Source organism: Pan troglodytes, chromosome 3 (assembly GCF_028858775.2).
Source record: "Pan troglodytes isolate AG18354 chromosome 3, NHGRI_mPanTro3-v2.0_pri, whole genome shotgun sequence".
In the NCBI taxonomy this organism is placed as follows: Eukaryota; Metazoa; Chordata; class Mammalia; order Primates; family Hominidae; genus Pan; species Pan troglodytes.
In genome coordinates, this window is record NC_072401.2 from 14,611,142 (window position 1) to 14,633,344 (window position 22,203).

Genomic DNA, 22,203 nt, shown 5'->3' on the forward strand with positions numbered 1-22,203 from the left:
CCAGGTACACCTTAACTGGGGTCACTGGATCTCTTACAATCAAAGGGTCAGCCAGGGTTGCAATCATCTCAAGACCGGAATACAGAAGAATATGCTTCCAAGTTCATGTATCTACTCATTGGCAGGGTTCAGTCCTTGTGGATAGTCTGACTGAGGGCTTTAGTTCTTTGCTGGCTGTTTCTGCCCATCTCAGTAGGGCAGCTGAGAACATGAAAACTGGTTTCATTGGTGGGATTAAATGAGAGGAAAGAGAGAGAGAGTGTGAGAGTTTCTAGTTTTTTCTAACCCAAACTTGCAAATTTATTTCTATTACTTTTGCTGTATTCTATTCTATTCTGTTTTTTTTTTTAATATATACATTCATGGGGTGTAAGTGCAATTTGGTACACTGATATATTTCATTGTGGTGAAGTCAAGGCTTGCACTGGAGCAACACACATTGAACTCACCAACTGATCTCCCATCATGACCCCCATCCCACCCCAGCACCCCTCTGGGTTTTTATTGTCCATCATTCTACTCTTTGTTTCCATGTTTACACATTCTTTAGCTCCCACTTATAAGCAAGAATATTTGGTATTTTTCTTTCTGTGTCAGAGTTGTTTCACTTAAGATAATAGCCTTCAGTTCCATGCATGTCACTGTAAAAGACATTCTTTTTTATGAATGAATAGTATTTCACTGTGTATATATACCTCATTTAATCTAATCTTTCATTGATGGATACTTAAGTTGATTCTGTATCTTTGTTGTTGTGAATTGTGCTGTGATAAATATACCAGTGCAGGTATCTTTTTGCTATGATTTTTTTCCCCTTTGGGTGGATGCTCAGTAGTAGAATTGCTAGATTCTATGGTAGTTCTATTTTTAGTTGTTTGAAAAATAGCCATGCTGTTTTCCATAGAGGTTGTACTAATTTGCATTCCCACCAGCAGTGTATAAGAGCTCCTTTTTCCCCAAATTTTTGCCAAATCTGTTATTTTTTGTCTTTTTAGTAATAGCCATTCTGATTTGCTTAAAAAGGTATCTCATTGTGATTTTAATTTGCATTTCTCAGATAATTAGTGATGTTGAACATCTTTTCATATGCTTGTTGGCTATTTGTATTCTTTCAAAAAGTGTCTATTGATGTCTGTAGCCCACTTTTTAATGAGATTACTTGGGGCTTTTTGTTGAGTTGTTTGAGTTTCTTGTAAATTCTGGATATTAGACCTATATTAGTCCATTCTCACATTGCTATAAAGAAATACCTGAGACTGGGTAATTTATAAAGCAAAAAGGTGTAATTGGCTCACAGTTCGGCAGGCTATAAAGGAAGCATGATGCTGGCATCTGCTTGACTTCTGGGGTGACCTCAAGAAACTTTCAATCATAGTGGAAGGTGAAGTGAGAGCAGGCACTTCACATGGCTGGATCAGGAGGAAGAGAGAGAGGGGGGTGGTGTTACACACTTTAAAAATGACAAGATCTCGTGATAACTCACTCACTAACGTGAGGACAGTACAAAGAGGATGGTATTAAACCATTCATGAGAAACCATCCTCATAAACAACTCACCTTCTATCAGGCCCCACCTCCAACATTGGGGATTACACTGTGACATGGGATTTGGGCAAGACACAGATTCAAACCATATCAAGACCCTTATTGTATGTATAGATTGAAAATATTTTCTCCCATCCTGCAGGTTGTCTGTTCACTCTATTAATTATTTCTTTTTCTGTGACTAGGGTTAGCATATACTCAAAGGACAGGAAATGCAAAAGGATGTAAATACCAGGAGGTGTAGATCATTGAGGGCCATCTTAGAAGTCTGTCTATTATACCTTGCAAGCCAGATATGTCTTTGAAGCTTTGTGATTTATCTTTAAAATGTATGAATATTTACATTATATGCAAAATGATTATGTCTACATTTATTTTAACAGAAAGATAGTATCTGAATTATTTATTATCAGGAGATGATGCATATTGTCTATTCTGTAACTTTCAGTATGCCAGGTTGCAGGCATAAGCTCTGTTTGGAGAAGCATTGCCTGGGTCATTTTCTTATCTTTTCAATTCAAATCAATCTCGTCATTTATATAAAGGAGAAATATAAGACCCAGAGGGGACAGTGAAGGTCACCGCTCTCCAAGGCAATGACAAAGTTGAAATTATATCCTGGGACTCTGGGTTTGGGGCCAGAATACTTTTTTCAAGACCTTGCTTTAGTTGTGTCTGAAGTACACCTACTAGCACTTAGCACATACTTAATTTGACTTTTCCTAACAGTACATGGCATGTGTGGCTTGTTCTCCCTGTGATGCTGTAAGGTGTTAAACTCAAGAACCAAGCCGCATTGTTCCTGGCACATTGATAGTCACATAAGACGTATTCAGAGTCCATTCCGTTTATTCTTTTTTTCTTAATGTGGGAAGTCTTCATAATCAGGATACTGTTATCTATCAGAAAACATTTTTTAATTAAAATCTCTTAGGGTAATTGCTCACACTCCCCTCATGGCTTTTCCCAGGCCCTCATCTTGCTGTCCTGATTTATGATAACAAGCTCCAAACAAGTCCTCTGACTCCAAGTTCTTCATTTCTATACATTCTCCTCCCTTCAGCTTCTATAGGGTTTTGAAAGCAGATCTTATTTTCCTGCTAAAAACACACCAGTCCTCACATTTTCTTCAAATATATATCCGATTCCTTAGGTAGACCAAGTAGGGTCTTCATGTCAGGACCCTGGCTTAGCCTGCAATTTCATCTCATCCCTCTCTTTGTCATGGGTCCTACTCTTCATCCCAACGACACTCCTTAGATATTCCCTAAAAGGCGGAGTTGTTTGTGCCTCCATGCCAATATCTATATTGTGTCCTCAGCTTTGAATCACCTTTCCTTGAGCCTCTTCTCTCTCTTACTCATTCTTCAAGATTTATTTTAAGCATCTCTAGCATTGGAAGCCTTTTATGTGTCCCTCCTCTCCCAGTCTGCACTTCCTACGAAAGCTCTAAGACATTCACTTCAGCTATTATCATTCCTCCTCTTTACATTTTCAATATCACACCCAGGCACCAATAACTACAAGAGTCACAACAAAAACCACACAGCAATGAGCTTTTTTTCACATCATTTACTAAGCTCTTCTGACACATTCAAACACTGTGCTATGTATAGTGCATGTTATCCTCTTTCTTTTACAGTAACTTTAAGAGATCAGTGTGTATAAGCTTTATGAGTAAAGTTATCTCAGAGAAGTTAAGATACACATGGTCAAAAATAGATCTCGGATGCCAGTCTAGGTCTGTCTTGTGTTCTTTTACTATACTTCTCAGATTTATATTATTGAGGCAAATTATCAGGTAAAACTGAATCAGCATGACCTTTAGGGCATTGTCTCTGCAGTATTCTTGTGAATACCCTTGTGATTGATCAAATTTATGCAACATTTGCTAAAAAACAGCAATGTTTGCTTTTCCTAATTGAATTTGAGAATTAATTTGAAATGACTCCAGGAGGGTGGCTACTAGCAGCATGGTATAGGTATCACACAGAACTGTTCTCCTGCTTGACTCCATAAAGTTCTCATCATTGCTTTTGAAACCCTCAATGATCTAGTCCATGCATCTGGATTTTGGGTGTCAGATGTTCACAACAGTGCTTTTTAACCATTAGCATGAACCTGTAGTGCTTGATAAATACAGATTACCGAACCCCACCCCCAGAGCTTCTAATTCAGTGTTCCGAGGTGGGCTCTGAGAATTTGCATGTCTAACATGTTCCCAGGTGATGTGGATGCTGCTGGTTTAGGGACCATGGATCATCTATTGAAAACAATAAGTTTACAAAAATTGTCTGGGAATGCTAGGGGAAGGGAGCCAATGGTCACACTCCACAGAATGCTTAGGCTGGTTACTGTTCCGCCCACTTAGAGAAGGTAGCAAGCACTCTGCATTCCCTCATGACAGCCAGCCTGCTTTCCTAGCAACTGAGAGTGAGTTTTTATGGTCATTTTCAGATAATTCGATTCACTGTTTCACATTATTATTAAATAAATCTGGATATATTTCTTCTTAAATGAGATAATAAGTATCTTTATTGTTTAACCTGTTTACTTAGGACATTTATTATTTGCAGTCTAATGCATCTCAAGTGATATGGCCCTTTTATATGAGCTTCTAAAAAGCACCATCTCACCCTCCAAGCCCCACTCCCTAGAGGTGTGATTATACCTTTCTTTTTTCCTTCTATACACTGAAAGAGGGTCTCGTTCTATCTATGAGTTTTAGTTCAATTTCTTCCAGCCTTGATGTTCTTATTTCATCATTGAATCATTTTAACACCTGTTCCATCAGCCTCCCCCTCTTTGTCTTGCCCTCTTTGGCATATAAACATGCTCAAGTTTTCTACTCTTAACATGAAATGCTGAGGATGCTATTCTTTACCAATTCAACTTCAAGACTAAAGACACATTTTGGCAAAGGATTCTTTACAGCCCAGGTATTGTTGACGTTTCTGAAAAGAGGTGCAGTTATTGTGGAGAGCCCTAGTGAAGCTCTGCAATGGGATTTCAGACACAGCAATATTGACCTCTGTCTCCTGGAAAGAAACAGAAGAAGTGTCAGAGTCGCTAATGTTGGGGAAAGAGAAAGAAACATGCTATTGTTTACATGAGCTGTAGTTTGTAGCTGTACACAGACCATACTTTAAGATATTGCCAGGGACTTCAAGAAGAGGAAGAGAGAGGTCTATGCATGTTCAATTTCCCACTGTAGAATTTATTCAAGAAAGTCTCACTTGTTTAAATCAGAAATGTTTTTTGTTTTAAAAAGCAAATATATGAACAGGTAAACACGCTTCTTTAGAGTTTGATTGAGGCCAGGCATTGCTTGTGCATTTTACAAGCATGGAATGATAAGGTACTTCTTGAAGGAAATGCGATGGAATGTGAATTAAAATTCAGTTGCCTTGATCCAATGAGTCATGTCAATCATAATTCCCATCTCTCTCCCCCTTTCAGAAAGATTTAACAATGTAGTGTCTCCAGTTTTGATGTCCAATTTCAAATTTGCGGCAATACATTGTCAATCCACAAAGGCAGCACTGACAGCCTTGGGACAATTCAGAAATTACTTCTTAATTGTGAAATTCAGTAGACTTACATCAGTTCCTCATTTCACCTAATTTATCTATTTCATTTGACACTATTGACTCGTCTCTTCTAGAGAAAACATTATTTCCCCTTTTCTGTTCCTCTTCTCCTTTGGCCTTGAAACTGTTCTCCTTCTGTCTGTTTCCAGTCTTTTCAGGATGTTTCTTACCATTTCCTATTTATTAAATGTTTGTATTTCACTTGACCTTGTCCCTGGTCTTTTATTATTCTTTCTGAACTTCCTGGGCAATCTTGCCCACTCTGTGGCTTTTACTCCACCAATAAGCTACCTCCCAGTCCTGGATACTCTCTAGGGCAATAATTTACCCAATGAGGCATTTTGAAAATTTGGGGAGTTTTTTTTATTATTATGATGAATGACAGAAGGGGCCCACTGGTGTTTGGAGGGCAGGGCTTAGGTAGGCTCAACGTCCTGTAATACATTGTATAGTCCCTCCCATGAAATAGATAATTATCCTGTGCCCCACATGATTTTGAATGGCCAACCTGACACTCATGTAAGTAAAAAACCTGATTATAATTGCATGGGCCTAGAACATATGTCTAGTTTTTATAAAATGCTAAAGTATTTTTTTTTTTTTGCTTATTTTTATTATATGCTTGAATTCCAGAAATGCAATGTATGTACAAATCAATAAGCAATTGTTGTTTTAGTTTTTCAGAACTTTCCTAGGGGTAGTTGATCCAAATGGCATTACTGGATGTGGTGGTTTCTGGACACCCACCTATGACACTGCAGTGACTGGTCTCCTGTCTGGCCTGAAGTGGATCTGGACCCCACACAGTCCCCATGTACAGCTGATACCAGGGTGAAATGGATCAGGAGGCTGAGGAACTAAGCCAGTGTCAGGTGGTGCACCAGGCTGCCCAAGTAAGAGGCCCTACACATACAGGTAGGAAGGCTGTACATGGCCTTTCTTCCCTTCTGATGAGCTTGGGCGAAATATGTGGATATATAACAGATATAGATCGCATAGATGTGATCAGTGGGGCTGACAGTTCATGAGATCTGACCACCTCAGGCAACACCAAAGGATTCATCAGCAGATGCCAAGATCTTCAGATCCATAGGCTGATAATGAAGAGATGGATGGTCCTCCTTCTCCTCGTCTTTAGGTCATTCTCTTCTCATTTTGGCTTCTCTACCTTCTCTTTGGTAGGTGGAGGCTTAGATGAACACAGGATGATTATGGAGCAATACTTGAAGCCCAAATGAAGCTCTGAACCCAGAGACTTCTCAAAACCTGTCATCAATGCTCTAACTCTTCTGCGGCCACCTCCTTCTACTGGAGTTTAGCCAGGTGGGAAGGTAGGGCACAGTAGAGATTGGGAGCTTCATTAAAAAGCTCTTTATCTCATGTGCCTCTCAAGCTTAAAACCCTTTAGTGACTCCTTTACCTGCTACATAAAATTCAAGTTATTTATCTTGGTCTTCCACAGTTTCCAGAGCCAGACAGCACTCAAATCCTTAATAAGCATGTGACCTTGGGAAAGATCTTTGATCACTATGCCTTGTGTTCTCTTCCAGAAAATGAGAAAACCAATATTGGACTGTACTGGACAGGAAATATGTACTATATCAGATTCTCCCTGGCCACATGCATAGAGTCTCTGTCTTTTCCCACCACTTTAAAGACATTAATAAAATGCCATACCACAGGGCATGAGATCTGGCATCCCAAGTTGCCACCAGCAAACCTAGAAGTGTGGGTGAGTTAATACTTATGGGGTAAAATTTGACTAATGGAAAATGGGAGATAGCTAACTGCCAGGCAGATAAATTCCCCCTTCTTCCCTCCCTTCCATGAATTGCTGCAAAGCGTCATTTCTCCAAAATAGCACAGTCTATGGGGAGACTTCCCAAGTAGCAGGTGGACACAACTGCTGTCCCTCCTCAAGGCTTGTCATGAAGCAGTGCCCAGCCTGGTAATACATCATCTTGTATTACTTCCCATTATTTCCTCTCTTGCTTCTTCCCTTGCTTCTCACTCCTAATGCCTTGAGTTTTCACCTCCCCAAATAAAACATCAGTACTGAGTTTTTGGGCTCTGTTTTCTAGGTGAGTTTGAGGGTGGAGGGAAAGGAGAACCTTAGACTAGGGCAGAAAAGGATGAATTCCACTCTAACTTCTCCTCCTCCTCCCACCTGTCCTAGCTATCTGGACTACCAAGTACCAGATATTAAGGGGCTTATCCTGTCCTGCTCTCTCCTGAGGTTGAGGGGATAATGACTATCCTGGCAACTCTGCCAGATAGTTTAGACCTCGTTTCCAGGCTCAGCAGTCTGTTTTACCCCAGAAAGCTTATAGAAAGAAAGGAACTTGGCTATGCTATCAAGTGCAGGGCTGGCATCCCAATCAGGATCAGTCCGCTTCAGAGTTTGTCTCTCTCCTAAGAGAAGATGCCGTCAGTAGGTGTTTCCTGAACCCATACTGGTGCCAAGCATGGCCACATGATGGCTACAGAGAGATGAATCAGATCTGGTTTCAAGGTACCATCTTGATCTTGGGGCAGACAGGTCCACCTAGCTGCAGTGGCCATGGAGTTGAGGAGCCCCTAAAGGAAAGAGTCAGAAAGGCCTTCTGGAGGAAGTGACCCTTGAGCCCAGTAAGAGAGTGAAGTATCTAGCAATCCCTCAAATGTTGAGATAAACTGAGCAGGTAAATGAAGAGGAAAGAGGATTCCAGACAGAGAGCATTGGACCTGGCAACTGTTCAGGAGAGAGTCAGCCTGCAAGTGTCCATTCATTCATTCGGCAGATGTCTTTTGAGCTCACAATACAAGAGCACCAAGGCTATGGGGTCCCATGGTGAAGAACACCAAAACAACTAAAAAATGTGTCAACGAATAAAGACTTCCCAATGAAGTACCTGAGTCAGACCTGAAGGACTCATGGGGGTTGGTCGCACCACCCATTTCTTGAACATATGCCCTTGGTCATGCTCTGTGCTGGACACAAGAATTCAGAGGAGCATGAAGGTACCCTGCCTCTATTGTGGAGCAGAAATATCATGGACAATAATTGTAAATATGTTCAGTGCTGCCAAGGAAAAGAGCCAGACCTCAGCAGGATCAAGCTTATTCAGCTCTCTGGAGAAGTTCCACAGCCTTGGCCATACCTGCCCCTGCCCTCCCACCCCTATCCTGACTTTATCTTGCTTGGCCACCTTGGTCTGTGTCACTAGTAGCCCCAGCATACTTGGGGTGGACATCAGATGCCCTCCACCCAATCTCCAAGTGAGAGGAGTGGATATGATTGAAAGAACAGAGGCAGAAGGGGCTAATGTGTGACCTGTTCACTGGCTCCAGAGATTGAGGTCTTGGGTATCCAAACTCACTTTCATTTCCACCTGGGCACCAGGACCCTTCCATGGGGCAGGCTATCTCGGGTTCCATAGGCCAGAGCTGATCTCTGTCCCCCAGCCCACCTGTCTCACACACAGCCCTGTGGGTAGGATCAGCAGACCAGATTGCTTAGTGTTGGAATGTAAGATGAGAGATCTGGTTGGTAACCTATCATTTTCTCTGAGAGATGGACATGGAGAGTACCAGAGTGAGTAAGGGTGTATGGTGTGCACTATGATGGTGGGCAAAACAGGCTCCTACCCTTGTGGAGGTCACAATAGAATGGAGGAGGGATGTGACTAGAAATGTACAAAGTGCTGGAGGACACACAGTGGAGACTTACTGCAATGGGGCCAGGGACTTAGGAAGGCATTTCTTGGAAATTGTGGTTTGAGGTCAGAGTTAAGGAAAACTAAGCAGACAAAGAAAGTGAGATAGTAATTCAAGGAGAAATAAATCTGTCCTTTAGCCAGAGATTACCCTGTGTGAGGCAGTGGCTAAGCCTTTCCCAATATCACCCAAAGTCCTGCCTCTGCCATTTCCTGGCTGTGCGACTTTGGGCAATTTACTTGTCACCTGTTGCTTCTGATAGCAAAGGGGATGGAGAGATAGAGAAGTTGAAGAGAGATAAGGTTTAAAGCGCTTCCTTTGGCTGCTATCTGGAGACTGGATTAGAGCAGGGGTTTAAGAGAGAGGAAGGGACTTCAGTGTTTTTGGTGAGAGTCAACGTGGCTTGGGCCTGGGTGTGATAGTGAAGGTAGGGAGAAGTAGAATGTGATAATTTAATTAGATTTGCTTGGTGAGGGAGTGGTCAAGAATGACTCCCAGTTTTCTGGCTAGTGTTATTATAAGTAACACATAAAAAGAATGGATGAACTTCATTAATTTATTTTCTATTTATTGTGATATCTAGCATACTTGCAAAACATATTTTGTACATATTCAATTTAAATAATAATAATACTACTTAGTTACCCCTTAGGTCACCTGAGGGAAAACATTTACCAATACACTTAAAGCCTTTGAGTCCCCCATTCTTCTCTCCAGGGGTAACTGCAATCCTAAATTTTTGTTAATCTTGCCTTTCCTATTTATTGTTTTTATTCATATATATATCTATTTCTAAATGATATAGTGATATGTTTTGTGTGATTTTGAATTTTACATTTACTCAATCTGGGATTCATTGAACTTTTTTCAATCCAAAGGTTTATAGTCTTAATAAAATGTGGAAAAAAGTAATAACAATGTTATGTAATTTGAGTCACCAATTTAACATAACTGCATCAGTTTACATTCAAAGGGATTCTGCTTATTTACACCAATGTGTCTCGTTCTCTTATTTCAAAATGAAAAACAGTTTTTAAAAAACCCATTAAGCTGAAAATCAAATGCTGTTATTTTTTTTTAAATCTAAACTGTTACATGCTTGCTTCCCTGCACACTGCTAGCCTTAGACAATAGAGGAGGGATGATACATAATTAAAATTAATAAATATTAGAAACTCCTAAATAGCATTCATTAATTGCCAGGCACTATTTTAAGGACCTGGCGTATTATAACTCAATCCTCACACTAACCCTAAAGAGATTACTATGGTACCCATTTACATACAGCACAGAGGTTGAGTTGTTTGCCTACAACACAGAGGTTAAGTAAGTGTCCCAAGGACAAATAGCTTGTTGGTGAACCAGTGTCTACACTCTTAAATCACCATTTCACATTAACTCTCAGGAAGGCAGCATCATCAAGAAAGAGCTTTGAGTGTGAGAGATTAAAGAAATGTGGGAGATGATGAATATTAGCATTCCAGAAAATCCTAGAGAGACACATCACATCAAAATACGGCCTTTAAAACCAGTTTATGCCAGTTGCAAGTGGACATGTATATTAAGAGCCAGGAAATTAGTAATTATTATGGAAAGCTTAAGTCCAAGTTGACAGAGCTTCTTGCCACACAGCCAAGAGTACAGTCTAACATGAAATGTGCCTGGTGCTACGTTTTGCCTACTCCAGGGGGCTCTCCAGACTCCATTAATCTTTGGATTATCCTTAAATTTTCCCATGACTTGGACTTTCCTTCCTAGTTATTAAGGATTGATAACTTGGCTCCCTGTTTATCTAAAGCTGGCTTCAGTTTTTCTCATGGGTTCTACCCACTGGGAGGTCCCTATGTTTAACCCACTGTAGTCCATGGACTTGCCCTCTCCATCCCAGACTTCCAGGACCCCAGCCAAGTTGCAGATCTTCAGATTTCCTTTTAGCTAAGATGAGACAAAGAATGCCACCAGATTTTCTTCTATATACAACAGAATACAAAGTGTGGGAGTGGGTGTCTCTAAAGATTCTTTCTTGCTCTAATGATGAACACTTTGTTTTTTCTTTGAGTGTGCAAATGGTTCCATAATTTCAGTTAATAGTGTTTATGACAATATGTAATAAATACCATAAAAAGTATAAGTCATTCTGGGTGTGTTAGCTCATTAAAACAAATGCTTGCTAGATTCTGTAGCAAGCTTTAGAAACATGGTGCTAACTCATGTAAATTGCCATGACAAATGTGCTTTAGGACCAATAAAGTGTGTACTGACTCATTAATAGTCAAATCCAACATCTCCCTGTTGGTTCCCAAGAAAAGTCAAGTGGAGATTGGTGGAAGAGAAATTGCTGCCTGAATTCTGCCAACCTTCAGGCATTCTGATTAGCATGTGTGATTTGGTGCCTGTCTTTTGTGACACTGTGCACTTGCTATATCACCCTTGTGTTTTTGATCCTGCAAGTTCTGGAAAAGCCTCGTAGCTCAACACATTCTTCCTGCCAGTGCCTGATGTAGAGTCTTTGGATTTATGCAGACTCCCCAGGCTCCTTCTGGCTCAAAAATAAATAAATAAAAAAATAAATTAAAAAAAGCTTTAAGGGGCTCAGAAGGGGGTTTCCAGATTAAACTCCACACAGGTGTGTAGAAATGCAACCAGTCCCAATGGTAAACAAGCATATCTCCTGTCTCAGAAGCACCCAGGAACTACAGGCATAAATATGCAATAAAGATGCACTGACGGGAGGCAAGCTCATGTTTTATAATGCATTTCTGTCTTACACAACATCTGAGATTCCAGGCACAGTCCAGATCGTGGCTGTTTGGGTTTTGCTAGGAAGAAAGCACCTTTTTTATTACTTAGTAAAAGTATGATTGGGAGTTATAGGAATGACTGTGGAAGAGGTTGAGTGTGTTGAAATATATCTGTGTTGTTCCTTTTGCTGTCAAGCTTTGCTATTTAATTTCACATTATACAAACTGCTTAAAAACAAAGGATTAAAATATTCATTCAACAGAGTCATGTGGTCCTGAAGTTCGCAGGTCTCTAAACCTCAGTTGTCTGTGGAAGGTCTCTCACCTTTTATGCTTTTACAGTTTACGGAGTTGACCTTCTCTGTTGCATCCAATGTGGATGATGTGGTTATTGTCTCATATCTGTGAAGCACATTAAATTTTAATGCACACATTCATGAGATTTCTTTGATTGAATCCTCACCACTGGGAAAACACTGAGAAAGCATACTTCCCATTTTATGAGTGAGAAAAATGAGACTCAGGGTAGCTAAGAAAATTGCCCAATATCATACAGCAAGTAAGTGACAGATATGGACATTAAATTCATTCCTTCTAATTTTAGTCTTATGCTTGACTTCCTCCATTAAAGTGAGTGGTGGGAAGAGGGAAGTTTCCTCTTTCCTTTGGTACTTCCACCTCCTGTATCCTCACCTTTTCTTGGGAGTAGATCTTGATGATCAGAATCTGTTCACATTGGCACTGGCTCATGTAACTTTGTCTTTGCGTCAGACAGATACATGCTAAACAACAGTACATAGACAGCCAACTTTGATGCCTATTGGATGCAGAATTTACCAGGTATCTGGGAGAATAAAGGATCTATAAAATTGAATTAGTCAGTCAAAATGTTTTATCAAGTGCCTATTACGTGCTAGACATCTGGTGTCTGTATTTTAGACTGTTTGGAGAAAACAGACTTTTATAAATATATTGATTCACTCATCTTTCCATTTAATCATTTATTAGCCTAAATCTTTTAATTGCTAAATCATATAATATAGTAGCCCCCTCCAAAAAATGATAAACAAAAGAGGAAAAGAAAAAAACCTCATCAAAGGAAACAAATAAAAACCCTCTGGGCCAAATTTATTCAAATTAAGACTAAAGATTGTCTATTTGAAAGCATATCAGCTCCATTTACGTTTTCTCCATCCCAGTAGGAATCAACTACTCACTCAAGAAATTTATATCCACGATGTAATGTTAAATTTGTATAATGACCAGAGCTAGAATTGCCTTGATATATTGGACTGCTTTCTTTGCATGCTTTTCTCATATATTTCATGCCAATGAGTATAACTTCCCTCCAGTATATTTCAATTTTTCTTTTCATTCCTAAAGTGCACAATCTCAGACAAACAGGAAAAGCTTTGACAGTAACTTTGAAAGGTTTTTTTTTCTTTAAATAAAAGCTTTTTAAAATTTACTGCTATTTCCAGTTATAGCTATCAGCCTGTACTAGTATACCTATTTGATGTAATTGAATACTTAGAAAAAATAAAATATGCTTCATAAAATGCTGGTGTAAAATTAACTGTGGCAAGCAGTTAAAAAAAACACTCCACTAAGATTTACTAGCATGGAATTTTAAAAAATTTATTCCATTTTTTATTAGATTTATATTTCAATTTTATGCTTTAATTTCTTATTAAGAGACTGCATAAAAATAAGTATGCAAAGGACTTAGTTAAACAAATAATGAAGACAACTGTGTGAATGCATTATTGTGAAAATGAAATATTTGCTAAAAATCTAGGAGACAAATAGGAAGAGCTAATGTTTACTGAGACCTTACTAAGAACCAGGCATAAAATACACATGCATTATTAACCCACTTACCTTCCCAACTTTTTGTTGTTGTTGCTTTGTTTTGAGATGGAGTTTTGCTCTTGTCGCCCAGGCTGGGGTGCAATGGCATGATCTCAGTTCACGGCAACCTCTGCCTCCCGACAGTTCTCCTGCCTCAGGCTCCCAAGTATCTGGGATAACAGGCCCCTGCCCCCACACCCAGCTAATTTTTGTGTTTTTAGAAGAGACGGGGTTTCATCATGTTGGCCAGGCTGGTTTCGAACTCCTGACCTCAGAAGATCCGCCCAACTCGGCCTCCCAAAGTGCTAGGATTAGAGGTGTGAGCCATCATGCCCGGCCCAACTATTCTTTAAGAAAGGCAGCACCGTTACCTCATTTTACAGCCTGACCATTTTGGTATATGGAAATTATGGAATTCTTGCAAGGACACTGAGCTAGTCAGTGCGAGAGCAGAGATTTGGGAATTCAAAGCCAGCTTGCCTGAATCTGGCTGTTACTATTCTTATTAAGGAATCTTGGGCCTGTTGAGATTCACCAAGCACCTAATTTGGAAAAGACACTTTCATTTCCCCTCCCTTTAGCTTCTTTCTTCAACAAAGAATGGAACATCTAGGGAGTATTTACAACACATTAGATACAAAACTAAGCTACTAGCTTCCTTGTATCTACAAAACTGTTGAAACAGGCTTTTCAAGAAGGAGTGAGCGAAATGTGCGAGTTGATGGGACCCTACACATGGCCGTGTTTAAAGACAAATAGAACAAAATCAATGATTGGGCACAGAAGCAGCGTATCTGTGCTCAAGTTAAATTAAAGTGACAAGGGATAGTAGAAAGTAGGTGAAGTTTGAGTTGAGGTACAGGTGGACTAAAAAAGTAGTGTGGAAAGATAAACAGAAAAAAGGAAAAAGGCAGGTGGGTGAAGACAACTACACATATTGAAGAAGCTGAAATCAGTGGGTTAGTGGGCGTGAGGATTATATTCCTCTAGGAAGAACTGGACTAAGGGAGAAGGTGTTAACAGATCATCTTCTAATCCCCAGTAGGAACTGGACTTCAACTCACTGTGACTTGGCTTCCATTATTTGATGCAGCAGGCCACCTAAGAGCGGGTTCTCTCCTCCTGCAGCAATCATTTTAAACTTTCTAAGGAATTATTTCCTGACTTCATTACGCGGCAGGTGTATTAGTTTCCTATTGCTCCTGTAACAAAACATCACAAAGTTTGTGGCTTAAAGCAGCATAAATTTATTGTTTCCCAGTTCTGGAGTCCAGAAGTCCAAGATCAAGGTGTTGGGAGGGCTGATTTCTTCCAGAGATTCTGAAGGAGGATCTGTTCCAGGCCTCTCTCATAGTCTCTGATCGCTGTAGATGAACAACCCTTGGCATTCCTTGGCTTGTAGATGTATCACTCCAATCTCTGATTCTGTCTTCACATGGCCTTCCTCATTGTGTCTGTATGTCTTTGTATATTCACATGATAGTATTCCTGTGTTTCTGTGTCTGTGTTCAAATTTTTCTCTTGTTAGAAGGACACTAGTCATATTAAATTAATGCACAATGTGATGACCTCATATTAATTTAATTAAATCTGCAAAAACCCTGCGTCCAAAGAAGATCACCTGTACAGGTACTGCAGGTTAGGACTTCAACATATGTTTTTTGGGAGGACGCGATTTGACTCCGGACAGTAGGGTGAGATCTGATGTTTCACTACCTGCTAGTTTTTCATATTTTACTTCTGAGAAAACCAAGTCTCAGGATATTCAAACATCAGGTTTTATTGGCATGATTTGATCCCAGGCCCAAGTCCTAAAGAAATTTTTCTTATTATACCATTCTGGAAAACTTCTTTTTAACTAATGCTCATGTGGTCCCCTAAAAAGCCATGGTAAAAGATGTGATTTAGGGAATGGGGCTAAGAAGGTGAGGGTTGGGGTAACAATTATTTCTATTGGTATAAATGGTACTTTACACACCTGGTACCGAGTAGACACCCAATACCTGTTTCATCAATGCAGAAAATCACACAAAGCATCAAGGACACTGATAGCAATGAAAGACTGCTTTTGAGAATACAAATATCTCACCAATAATTTTCGCACTCTCCTCCTGGTACACTGTATAGCACACTTACCTGAAAATTGGCTTCCAGATTCAATTTCTCACTAGAGGTCTGCCTTCACTTCACCACTTAATAGAAAGCTCTACAGGATGCCTTACTTTTCTGTTCTAAAGCACTATCTTTAGAACAGAAGCTATAGAATAAAAGAGATCTGGTGTCAAACCCCAGCCCATTTCCTTGCTAGCTTTGTGATCTTGGGTAATATATATTAATCTTTCTTAACCTTGGCTTCTTCATCTATAAAGTAAAGACAAAGATAACACCTGTGAGGATTAAATGAGCAAATCTATGTAAAGTGTTAGAGAATAAAAGCTGGTCAACAGAATGTGGTATGTTGTTATCATAAGTATTCCATGTACTTGGCTTGACACATTGTATGTGATTTTACATATAACGTTCATAACACTTTTTGAGGTAGGTGCTACTTTTATCCCCATTTTGTAGACAGGAACTGACACAGAGGGGCTGAGGACCTAGGTTAAGCATTCATGGCTTCAGAGGAGTAGTGAAAGGGATGGGATAGGTCGGGCTTAGGCCTGTCTGACTCTAAAGGCTTGTTTTTTAACCTCATTATCCTAATATGATGCATTATTTTAGGGAGCACAAAGAAAAGTGTTTTGGTTTAACACCAGATAGAAAACAGTCTGAATTTACCTTCACAGTGTTTGTTCAGGTATTGACTTCTCAGACACAAGTAGAATAAAAACTAATAAATAAGCAAACAAACAAACAAGCCTGCTTTTCCTTAGTGGGAAGTGAACATGGCTAGAAACCATCTGCATCTCACTCCCACCCCAGCTCAATCCCTTCCGCATGACACTGTCAGGACTCTCATGGCCCCTCCTGGGTAAAACAATGGCCCTTTGGGTAACCACCAGCATGCAGGAACAGCAAGGTTCCAAATGGGATCCTGGCCAGTTTCAGTTACAAATAGATTTTAAGCAATTCACCAAAGCACAATATACAAAAAGTGACCAAAAACGTGTGGGAAAAGTAGGGTGAAGAATCACTGGCAAGTGAGTTACCAAATATGAACACAGGGGAAATATAGGAACAGTTATCCATATCCAAAAGAGGTTGACAAGCCAGGCTAGCAGATGTTGATAAAAAGAAGGAGCTGCAGAAACAAGGAGGGACCTCTGGAGGAAACCATTTGTGAATGGCTTTGATTTAGCTCCCCTGGGGTCCCCTCTGCAGCTCTATAAAGTAGCAGACCTCACAGTTTAAAATCAGATACCAATGCATCAAGGGCATTCACAGGAACCCCAGTTCTGATAGCCAGCAGCTATGGTCTGAATGTCCCTCAAAACATATGTATTGGAAACTTATTCCCAATGCAACAGCATTGGGAGTTGGGTCCTAATAAGTGTTTAGGTCATGAGATCTCCTTCCTCATGAATAGATATTGCCACTATAGAAAGTGTTCATGGGAGTGGGTTCACTCTCTTCTGCTCTTCTGCCATATGAAGACATAATGTTGGTCTCTGCTTGTCTGTTTACTTGCCATGTAAGCATGCAACAAGAAGGCCCTCACCAGACACCAGACACCACAGATGCTGGTGCCTTGATCTTGGACTTTCCAGACTCCAGAACTGTGACAGATAAATCCCTTTTCTATATAAAGTTGTGCAGTCCCCAGTCATCTGTTACGGCAGACCAAAACGCACTATGACACCAGCTCTTCTATACTCACCTGTCTGACCACCTCAGAGGGACAATCAACATAAGGCCAAATGCATTTACCTTGAGGATGCTACAAAACATAAACACTACCTACTGACATAGAATGTGTGAACCTAGCTTCCCATAAGAAATTAAAGCATTTTGGTCTGCACTAAAAGCAGAATTCAATTATTATAGGAAGACTTATGATGAAGGAATAAAAAAAGAGTTATGTAATAAATGTGAGTCACAAGAGTACATTAGTGAACTTGGTTTCAATTATTCCAAGCATCAAGAGAGTTAGGGCTCTGAATTTTGTAAAAACTAGTTTATTGCGCATTTTAATTGAGGAGGTGATAAAGGCTGTAGATTTTCTGCATACTTAGTACTACTTACTTTAAAAAACTTGAAATATAAATTTGTTTATTTAATATAGGTGGATGATTTAGTCAGGAAAATATTTGAAAGGGGTTCTTTCATCTGCTTTTTCAGATTAAGGAGTTTGGTAAATCAGATGACTAAACAACTCACATCTTTAAACCCTCAATTATAATTTTTGACTGCCATGGCAGAGATATGGATTCACCAAACTTGATGCTGTTAAAAGACAGCATATATTTCAATTCGGCTGATTGGTTTCAGAAAGTAAAGCCACTCAAGAGAAAGCTGGACATGAGGATTGAACAGATGGTGACTTGAGACTTTAGCCAATTCCCATTGCTAAACTACCCTGAAGTCAATGGAATCACAGCTGTCAAAGAATTGTAGAGCTATTCAGTGGAAATGAAAACCTAATTTCAGAAACAATTCATAGATTTGATGGGCATGAATCATACCTTATGTTTTTGTGTCTGCCTTTAGGTTCCAACTCTATGGGTATATCTCAGTCATTTAGCATCTGCTCTATCTTTGAGGCTGAGTTTCCAGAAGACCTGATTCAACCAGAAGCAAAAGACAGTAGCCAAGAAGATGGCACAGCCTAAGAATTTTGGAAATTGATAAAAGCATTCCAGAGATATCCAACGAAATTGGTAACTATGTGAAGAGATTCTGTAATATTGGGTCTATTGGGCTCTGTGGGAAGGTATTCCCTTTGGAAATGACTGAAATGGAAATTTTGAACCACTTTCAATGATACAAGTTTGGGGTTAACATGGAGATGGTGCTTCACAGAATACACCACGTTTCAATAATTGTATTCTTATCGAATCGTTTAAAATTGGTCAGTGACTAATATTAAGCCTCTAAGAACAAAATTCATTAGGGTTTATTTAGCCTGTTTTTGCATTACTGCTACAAAATCCAATAGTTTAAATAGCCAACTGAATACTTTTGATGTTAAAGAGCAAAATTTCATGAAGATTTTAGATCAAGAGAGCTACCACTGAGAAAAACAATGCAGATTTGTGCTAAAGTCCCATGAATTTGTTGAACTGCCAAGGCTTCTGATCATCACTGCTGAAGAACTTCTAATGGTGACTTCCATCTCAGCTTTCTCATTGCCAACTATTGAGGATGTCTGGATTATCCAGATGTTGCAACACAGTTGTGTTTTTGGCTTCACCACTCCCTCTGGGCTGTGATTCTGTTTTTTTTTTCTTTTATTGTTGATGTTCTTTGTTTTTAATATGAGAAAGATTTGTGTATTATACTTCAGTTTTAGTTTCCTTAATCACAGACTAGACAAAAGAAAATTGGCTTGGTTTCCTATTAGGAAACCACTTAGAAGCCATTATCAGAATCGTAGACCATCACTGTGAACTATGTCCAGGTGTTGTCATGAAAGTATGACATCCTAGAGTGGAGAAGCAACCTGGGTTTCCGAGACTGTTTTACTCTTTTATCTGGAATGTTGTTTTAGCTGCTATGGCTCCAACAGGGTGAACATAGCATTTTATTTAATCTAAATATCTTTCTGCTTTTTTTTTCTAAGTTGCTAAAAGTCAATGACCACATTTCATCTCTAGCCTCTCGTGAGGTTTAAATTACACAAGTAAGAAATATTTACAATGTCAAATGCTGAAGATTGTTGGGAGTCAGAAGTGATTGTCCAGAATCTGTCTTAATGACAAGTCAGAAATTAGACAAAGAGATGAAATGCTAAGCCCCCAATGTGTTCTGAAAAGTTAAATAACCATCTTACATCAGTTGGTACCTTTTTGTAAGAGTCCAGGATGCATAAGTGATAAATAAATTAATGAAAAGCACTTTTAAAAATCAACAAAAGACATGGCAGGAAATGGAAGAAAAGAGAAGCAAGGGATGCATTCTAATAGATATTAAGAACAAGCCAAAGTGCAGTATATGCTTTAGGGTTTTACTGTTCATTGTGTCAAGACTCACAGATTTTAGATATTTTTTTTAATTGGGAAAGTAAATGAGGCAGGTAGATAAGTAGAAAAAGTTGTGTGAAACTCATCAGTACTGAAAATAAATAGTTGTACTTCTCTGTGGATGCAGTTAAACTTATTCAAAGCTCAGTGTCCTAGTGGGAGAGTGGAAATGAACCTCACATAGTTGTTCAACTGTCCTTTGAGTAGGCAAAAATTTCCACACATCATGTTTATTGATCATGATTTTTCTTTTCTTGGACTGTTATTTGAAGATCAGTACACACTTTATCGTATACCTCTACAAGAAAGTGTAGGATCTCATGGTCCTGTGTATGTGCTCTATAAAGTACATGATGAAGGAACCTTGTCTGTCTTTTGCTACACAGCCCGACATAGAATAGAACCTGACACAATGGAGTCACAAAAAGCATGTGTCAAATGAATGAATAAAGAATCAGCACGCACCGTTGTGGAAGACAGTCTGGCGATTCCTCAGGGATCTAGAACTAGAAATACCATTTGACCCAGCCATCCCATTACTGGGTATATACCCAAAGGATTATAAATCATGCTGCTATAAAGACACATGCACATGTATGTTTATTGCGGCACTATTCACAATAGCAAAGACTTGGAAGCAACCCAAATGTCCAACAATGATAGACTGGATTAAGAAAATGTGGCACATATACACCATAGAATACTATGCAGCCATAAAAAATGATGAGTTCATGTCCTTTGTAGGGACATGGATGAAGCTAGAAACCATCATTCTCAGCAAACTATCGCAAGGACAAAAAACCAAACACCACATGTTCTCACTCATAGGTGGGAATTGAACAATAAGAACACTTGGACACAGGAAGGGGAACATCACACACCAGGGCCTGTTGTGGGGTGGGGAATGGGGGAGGGATAGTATTAGGAGATATACCTTATGTAAATGACGAGTTAATGGGTGCAGCACACCAACATGGCCCATGTATACCTATGTAACAAACCTGCACGTTGTGCACATGTACCCTAGAACTTGAAAGTATAATAAAAAATATATATTAAAAAAATAATAAAAAATAGAAAAAGAATCAACTCACTTTATTCTATTTTTTTCTAACTTTTTATCCTTCTGTTTTTCTACTTACTAGTATTTTATCTTACTTGTTTTATATGTAATTTTGAAATCCACCTCAAATCAAAAGGACACGGAAGGAAATTTCAGATTTCAGGTAGCTGTAAGTAATACTCCCAAGAACCATTGAGGGTAAGATGCAGGAGAAAGTCTGGGGTAGAATATGACTTTAGATTTATAATCAAATAGACTTGCTTATATTTTACCCCCAAATTACACAGACTTATAAACCTAGCCATTGACACAGATAGGAAGCCACAGGTTCCTCCTGGAAAGAGCTGAGCTAATCCTTTTTAATTACTTCTCACATGTTCACCTCTTAGATAAACTACTTCTCTTCTGCTGGTGTAATGGCTAATTTTATGTGTCAACCTGACTGGGCTAATGGATGCCCAGAAAAAGCTGATGAAACATTATTTCTGGGTACATCTGTGCAGGTATTTCTGGAAAATGTTAGCATTTGAATCAGTAGACTGAGTTAAAAAGATCACCCTCCCCAATGTGGGTGGGCATCATTCAATTTCTTGAGGGCCTAAATATCATAAATTCACTCTCTCTCTCTGAGTTGGGATATCTATCTTCTTCTCCTCTCACACCTCAGTGCTCCTGGTTCTTGGGCCTTCAGACTCAGACTGAATTATACCACTGGCTTTCATGTTTCCTCAACTTGCACATAGCCGATCATGGAATTCTTAGCCTCCATAATCTTGCAAGTCAATTCCTATAATAAATCTTCTCTTACAGTTATATTTAATAAAATATTCTCTTATAGATATATGTGGAGTACTAATAACAAAAAGGAGTCAGGCTCATGGGAGCACAGGAAAGCAAAAAGAAAAAGGAGATAAGATATAAATTTGCCTTTTTCATTGTCCAGGACTCAGAGCCCTCCTGCACAACTAACTCACAATCATCCTGCACCTGACTTATCACCAGACCCTCAGCTGATAGAGAAATACAAGTTGGCTCACTGCAACTTTGACATTATCAGTACTACATGTAGCCCTCTCCAGCACAAGCACCATCCTATAAAATTCCCAGCAAGCCTTTGTCTCCTTGCAGTCAGCTCCTCTCTTTCCTCTCTTGCTTGCCTGCCCCTTGCATCCTTGCAACGTATTTTCTATATTTTTTTATTTTTATTTTTGAGATAGAGTCTTGCTCTGTCCCCCAGACTGTAGTGCAATGGCGTGATCTTGTCTCACTGCAACCTTCGCCTCCTGGGTCCAAGCGATTCTCCTACCTCAGCCTCCCAAGTAACTGGACTTACAGTTGCCCACCACCACACCTGGTCAAATTTTGTGTGTGTATTTTTTTTTTTTTTTTTTTTTTTTAGTAGATACGCAGCTTCACCATGTTGACCAGGCCAGCCTTGGACTCCTGACCTCATGTGATCCAGCCACCTTGGCCTCCCAAAGTGCTGGGATTACAGATGTGAGCCATCATGCCTGGCCCTTGTAATGTATTTTCATAATTTCTCCAAAAAAAAAAAAATCTGTCTTTTTTTTTTTTTTTTTTACCTACAACTGTCTGGT

General features: G+C 39.4%; 1 long non-coding RNA gene across 1 annotated transcript in view; it reads left to right on the forward strand.

Moving 5' to 3' along the window:
* Positions 1–19,662, forward strand: part of LOC750796 (uncharacterized) — a 163,173-nt gene extending 143,511 nt beyond the window's left edge. The window contains exon 4 of the long non-coding RNA XR_001716773.4: positions 18,071–19,662. This is a non-coding gene — a long non-coding RNA (uncharacterized LOC750796). The remainder of the gene's footprint in view (positions 1–18,070) is intronic.
* The last annotated feature ends 2,541 nt before the right edge of the window (positions 19,663–22,203 follow it).